Source organism: Hydra viridissima, unplaced genomic scaffold (assembly GCF_058129835.1).
Source record: "Hydra viridissima isolate aposymbiotic clone 2 unplaced genomic scaffold, HvirCarnegie_v1 scaffold_21, whole genome shotgun sequence".
NCBI classification, from domain to species: domain Eukaryota; kingdom Metazoa; phylum Cnidaria; class Hydrozoa; order Anthoathecata; family Hydridae; genus Hydra; species Hydra viridissima.
The window spans coordinates 58,557-64,556 of NW_028324320.1; the positions used below are offsets into that span (position 1 = coordinate 58,557).

General features: G+C 25.3%; 1 long non-coding RNA gene across 3 annotated transcripts; it reads left to right on the top strand.

Annotated features, from left to right (window-relative positions):
• The first annotated feature begins 1,126 nt into the window (after nt 1–1,126).
• On the top strand, nt 1,127–4,699 carry LOC149876377 (uncharacterized). 3 transcript variants are annotated; one of them, XR_016448753.1, is made up of 4 exons: nt 1,127–2,563; nt 3,707–3,730; nt 3,813–3,914; nt 4,601–4,699. It is a non-coding gene; the product is annotated as an uncharacterized LOC149876377 (long non-coding RNA). The 3 variants fall into 3 exon arrangements; XR_016448752.1 differs by lacking the exon at nt 4,601–4,699 and having other exon boundaries at nt 1,127–2,131; nt 2,534–2,563; nt 3,813–4,110; XR_016448751.1 differs by lacking the exon at nt 4,601–4,699 and having other exon boundaries at nt 3,813–4,110.
• The last annotated feature ends 1,301 nt before the right edge of the window (nt 4,700–6,000 follow it).

Genomic DNA, 6,000 nt, shown 5'->3' on the forward strand with positions numbered 1-6,000 from the left:
AGTAAAAATCCTATTTAAAGACTTTTTGGCTCTTAAAAGGGATAAAAGACATAATCGATTGTGGTTTCCTATTAAACCGCAATAAACAACGATTAGAAGGCAATATGGCCCAGACGGAATATGCGACATAAATATCAAATTTGTATTTTACTCTTTCACAAAAAATGGAGTTAAAACTAATTGGCTCTCAGTCCAGATATGTTAACTGCACATATTAGTAAATAAACTAATTGTTTGAGTAATGAGTTAGACGCATTGATGAGTTATTTTAGGCATTGATTAAAATTGCTAATCACAATGTAATAAATTGAATATGCTAATCGTAATGCAATTTGTAATAATGTAATGCTAAAATTAAATACGTTTTTACTTTTTAGTTACTCTTGGTTGTTTTGTTACGCTTAGTGATGGACAGGTTTTGTTTGTGCGCCGTTAGATTTTCTTCTGTTCTGGATTTTCCAGTCATTTAAAAAAGCACGCTTCTATTATATCTGTTCTATTACATCTTATCATATCTTTCAAATAGGTTATATTCTGTGCTGTAATTAGCGTAAAAATTGCATTATTGTGTCGCATCATCATATATGTGCGTGCGTCATATATTCATTGTACACAATGAATATTCATTGTACACAATGAATATTCATTGTACACAATGAATATTCATTGTACACAATGAATATTCATTGTACACAATGAATATTCATTGTACACAATGAATATTCATTGTACACAATGAATTTGGAAAACATATAAGTTGTAAAAGCTGAGAAGAAAGGAGAGAACTTTATAAATTGTTATTGTTATGACAACACGGTCATCTTGATTTTACATACTCTATTATCACTTAAATCGTTTGCATTTTTTTTTTTATATCTTAATATGTCTATTTTTATATTAAATTTGTTTCTTATTATATTTCTTTTTATTTTTATATCGAATTAATTAATAGAATGTCCCAAATCGTCGATGAAGGTTTGTATTTATTTAGATGTGTGTCATGTTACTGATTCGTATCATGTTAGGTAGTTAGTTCTTAAAGATATGTTTATTTTTAGTCGCTGAATTACTAAGAAGTAAGTTTTGTTCCCTTTTGTGATAATGAAATGTTGCAATTGCAGTTATTTTGTGTTTGTTGATTTAAATTTACTTTACAATAATAAATTGGTTTAGACGAAAATCTATGTAAATTAATTCAATCCAGAAAGATTAAATAATTATTTTAATATTGAAGTAATTAAAGAGGTTTAAGAAAGAATCGAATTCAATATTTGTTTGCGTTTCTGTTTAAATGACAACAGTATTATAGGAGAAAGTAAGTTAAGCATTTTTACCTTTTAAAAATAGAAAAAAAAAACTTTTTAATGTTTTTTTTTTAAGTAGGTTTAAAATTTCAGGTTTTTAAAATCTTGCATTATAATCTTAAATATTTTTTAATTACTTAAAAAATACGTCTATGTTAAATTACTTTAGGTTGTAGAAAATAGTTTTAGTTTAATGATAAGGTTGTAGACAGTTAGAGCCGATTGAATAGATCAAAGATCGATTTAATCTACTTAACCTACTACCATAGTGAAAATTCACTATCAATTGTTTGTTTTTCTGTTTAGTTGCCAACAATGTAGAGAGAGATAGTAAGTTTTAAAGGATTTATTTTTTTAAAAAGTAACTAAAATGTTTTTTAAAAAAACGTTGTTGACTTTAAAGTAAAATAGTAGGTTTATATAATTTTTACAATAAGACCAAGAACTTAGGTCCTACTTTAAATTGTCAGTAATAAAGAGTAGAAATTTAAAATTCTCAGTAAGACAGCTTTTTATTATATTATATCAAGTAAGTTTAATTAAGATTTATTTTCTTTAGTTGTTAAAGAAAGAGCTAATAATGGTATTAGTTACATAAGTTAAATGAGTTTATTTTTAAAAAGTTAAGTAGATATTTTACCGTCTATACATTTAAGTGCTTTGATTATTTAGATACCGAAGTCAAGGAAGAATTAAGTCAGTGTTTTTTGCTATTAGATATTTGCTAACAGGAATTTGTTTATTTGTACTGTAACTGGAATTTTAAAACTTCAAGTACTTAAGCATTATTTTATTTGTTCTTTTAGGAGAGTTGGAAAAAAAACTAAGTATAAATTATATGATTATGATTATTATAGTTAAATAAATGAAGCATATATCTCTGTAACTCAAAAGTCCAAGGTCAGTTGTCACATTGTAGAAATTGTCAAGGAGAGAGAAAATAGTAAAATAATTAGTCTTTTTTGGCTTATTCTTGAAGTTTAAATTTGTTATTTTTTCGTGTTTTATTTAATTTTTCTTGAAGCAAATTAAATATATTTTTGAAAAAAATTAAAAATCAAAAATTAAAAAAAGTGAAAAGCCATTTCTGGACAATCAACCTTTGTCTTCTGAGGTACAGATACTAAGATTTAAAGTTTATCTTAGTTTATATTTTTGGTTTAGTTTATAGTCAAATTTAGTTTACTTTTTGTTAGTTTTAGCTTCAGCTGTCTTTTTTCTTACTTTAGGCAACTTTATGGAGGAAATGAAGGGATTAGGTAAAAAAAATTATAATATATTTATGTCAATATTATTTCATCAATTATTTTGAGGCATATTTTTTATCTTCAGTGTCTGGTAAAAGTACAACTGCACAGTGGGCCTGAGCATGCTCAAAAGCAAAAATTTTTGTACCCAATTTTTTCACATAGTAGGTCTGAAAGGTGTTACTTTTCTCAACTCAAATCTGTTAAAATTAAAATGTTTGAACGGGGGTTTTTGAAAAAAAAAGTATTTTCCTTTTTATGAATTTTTTTTATAAAAGAAACAACAACAACAAAAAAAACAAATTTATATACCTTATATAAAAGTAAACATTCATTTCAAATACAAGGAATGCTTACTTTATATACTTTATACAACGTATATTTTAAAGTATATATTAGAGTTATTTATGTAAATTAATTTTAATAAGTACTCAATAAGTCTATTTTGTGTTGTGGATATCGAAGCTTTTTAAATGAATAAACTTAATAAAAACATAAATAAGATTTATAGTTTTTTTTAAATAGTTGATAGCTCTGCAGACTTGATGTAATGTACAAAACATTATTATATATCTGTAATATTATGCACAAATATTCACTAATGACATTTCATATTTTGAGATTTTTCATTTATTATCAATATATGAACAATACTGCTATAGAATTACTAGCTTTAATTATAAATTAATGTTTTTTATTATTGATATTTAAATTCTTCTATTACATCTAAACATTTATGAAATATTAAAGACAGCATAGAAAGCAATTCATTTTATTTTTTGTGCTTTTTACTGAGAAACTCTTAAAAAAGGAAAATACTTTTTTTTTCAAAAACCCCCGTTTAAACATTTTAATTTTAACAGATTTGAGTTGAGAAAAGTAACACCTTTCAGACCTACTATGTGAAAAAATTGGGTACAAAATTTTTTTTTTGAGCATGCTCAGGCCTACTGTGACTGGTAGGACTGTGTTTTAAACTTTAAATATTTTTTCTGGGGAAATATGTGCTATAGGTGAAAGAATTATTTAACTTAATATAAATACAAATATGACATTTTTAAACTTCGCATTTTACTCATTTTTATTAAGATTAAATTTTTTACAAGTTTAACTCTTTTTAGTTTTTTAATTTTTTTATTTTTTAAACATTTTTAGCATCCTCTTCATCCTGTGAAAATGGTGAGGATATGCTTTATATTTTGATTAAATAAAGTTGCAAATATTTTTAATTTTTATTATATCCTTCTATTTGTTATTTTAGATCCGTTAACTTTTGAGCAATATCAAAGATATCGCTCCCAACACCCAGGGCCTCTCTCGTTGGGGTGTTGGGAAACATCGAAGAAAAAACAGCAACCAAAAGGTTGTAAGTGTCATCTATCAGTGAAGATATTTATAACCTTTTTGTAGCCGCTTTTTTCACTTTTTTTTGTTATTGTAATTTTTTAATTTTCTTTAATAAAGTATTTTGTATATTTGGTTTTTTTTTTGTCTTTTTTAATTAAAATTTTATTTTTACCAATTAAACTTATTAATTAAACTTAGATATATTTAACATGAACCATTACTCAATCAGCATAACATGATATCATAAAATCACATTCTTTATAAAGTAACATTCTTCATAATATAACAATATATTGTTTAAAATAATTCATTGATAGTTTAATTTATTGAACTCTCTGCTTTTAAAATTTTCTATAAGCCAAGACAATGTTTTGCTAAATAAATGCAATTTATATCTCAACTTGATTTTATCATTTTTTATCGATTTATTGTTTGGCTATTTGAGGCATTAGTTATTTTGTTTTTTAATTGAAGTATTTTAAATCTATTGTAATGTCTTTTAAATTAAACTAAATATTACTAAAAGCCAACATGAAATAACGTCTTAAAACAACACCGACAAGCAGCATGTCAGTAGTTTAAGTACAACAAGAGGTTACCGAAACTCAGATATATTGTCTTTAAGTTTGTTTGGTTTTTTTTTTCTTTCTCTCCCTCTCTCTTCATTCTATGTCTGCTTATCTTTTACAATTTTTTATTTAGGCTTATCGTATGACGCATTAATGCAATATAAAAGATGACAGTTTACATATTTTTAAATTTGTTATACACATGTTTGATTGTAAATTAACTTTTTTTTTGTTTGAAACGTATTTGTACTCAATTGCTTAGTTATTTTTTATAAATTTATTAAGTAGTGTGTAATTAATGTTTTAAAGTCACTCTCCTTTTTTAAAGAAACATGTAGCAAGTATCTACTAAATAATTAATAATCATGTATAATTTACGTTTGTTTTAAGTTAAAGTGATTAAAAAACTGCATGATATAAAAATACAACAATAATTCCAATTTATTTTTTCGTCAATTTAAAGCATAATGTTGCGTTATTATTTTGTGTTAGTAAATAAAAACGCAATATGTTGAATTAAGTAATGCAGAGCAAAATGGTTTTTCCTTACTCTGATACGACTCATGTCATGTAAATTACGAAAATAATGTTAAATAATTGGTAAATTATTTTACCTTTGGAAATTTTTTTATTTTATTTTTACAAATGGGGGGTTTTTCTAAAAGGATATTAGTTAAGGTTTCGCAACTTAAAAATTGTGGAAAACAGCCACTATAAATTAAGTAACAGACCGACCATAACCCGTATTACGGGTTGCTTTTTGCAAGTATCATTAGTTCAATAATGAAAGTATATTATTAAATCAACAAATAAATCACTTTCTATCAACATATTTCTTGATGATAAAAATGATTGCATGAAGATCTTTCAGTTTATTTCATCAGTAAACATAAAATTGCAATAATTATATATTAGCGGAAAAAAAAAAGGGTTACTTTCCCAAATATTCATTAAGGCATTGTTTTCAAAATCATAGAGTTTAGCTAATTTAAATGCAAGTGGGATCTCATAGCCCCATAGCTGCATCTGAACTCAATTATTCAGATAAAGTTAAATATTTATTAATTGAAACTGGAGAACAGTACTTTAACAAAGAAAAATACAGAAGGAAATAAGAAATAACTTACAAAATAACCACATACTGTTTAACACATCTTTTAAATGTTCTGCGTCGAAGATTGTTATTGAATTTTTCGATCCTCCGCTTCATGTAACCAAAGCTTAACTACCTTATCTTCGAAATGCGCTATAAGTTCAACGCATAAGACCTATCAAAAACTGTTGCAGTATAAGGAAAATTGATTTTTATTTAAAAAAATATTCAGAAATGCTCTTAGAGAGTGTATGTAAAAAGTTAACATTATGTAGAACTTTAAGTATGTGTAACCTTTTTCGGGTCATATTCACGACTTGCTTATCGAGTTGGAGGAAAATCTAAATTCTTCACTTTTATTGCTAAATTAAGTCCTTAAATTGTAAAGTTGTTTAGGATCAACAATATTCTTTTGTACTTGTGCGCAATCTTTGCTCCTT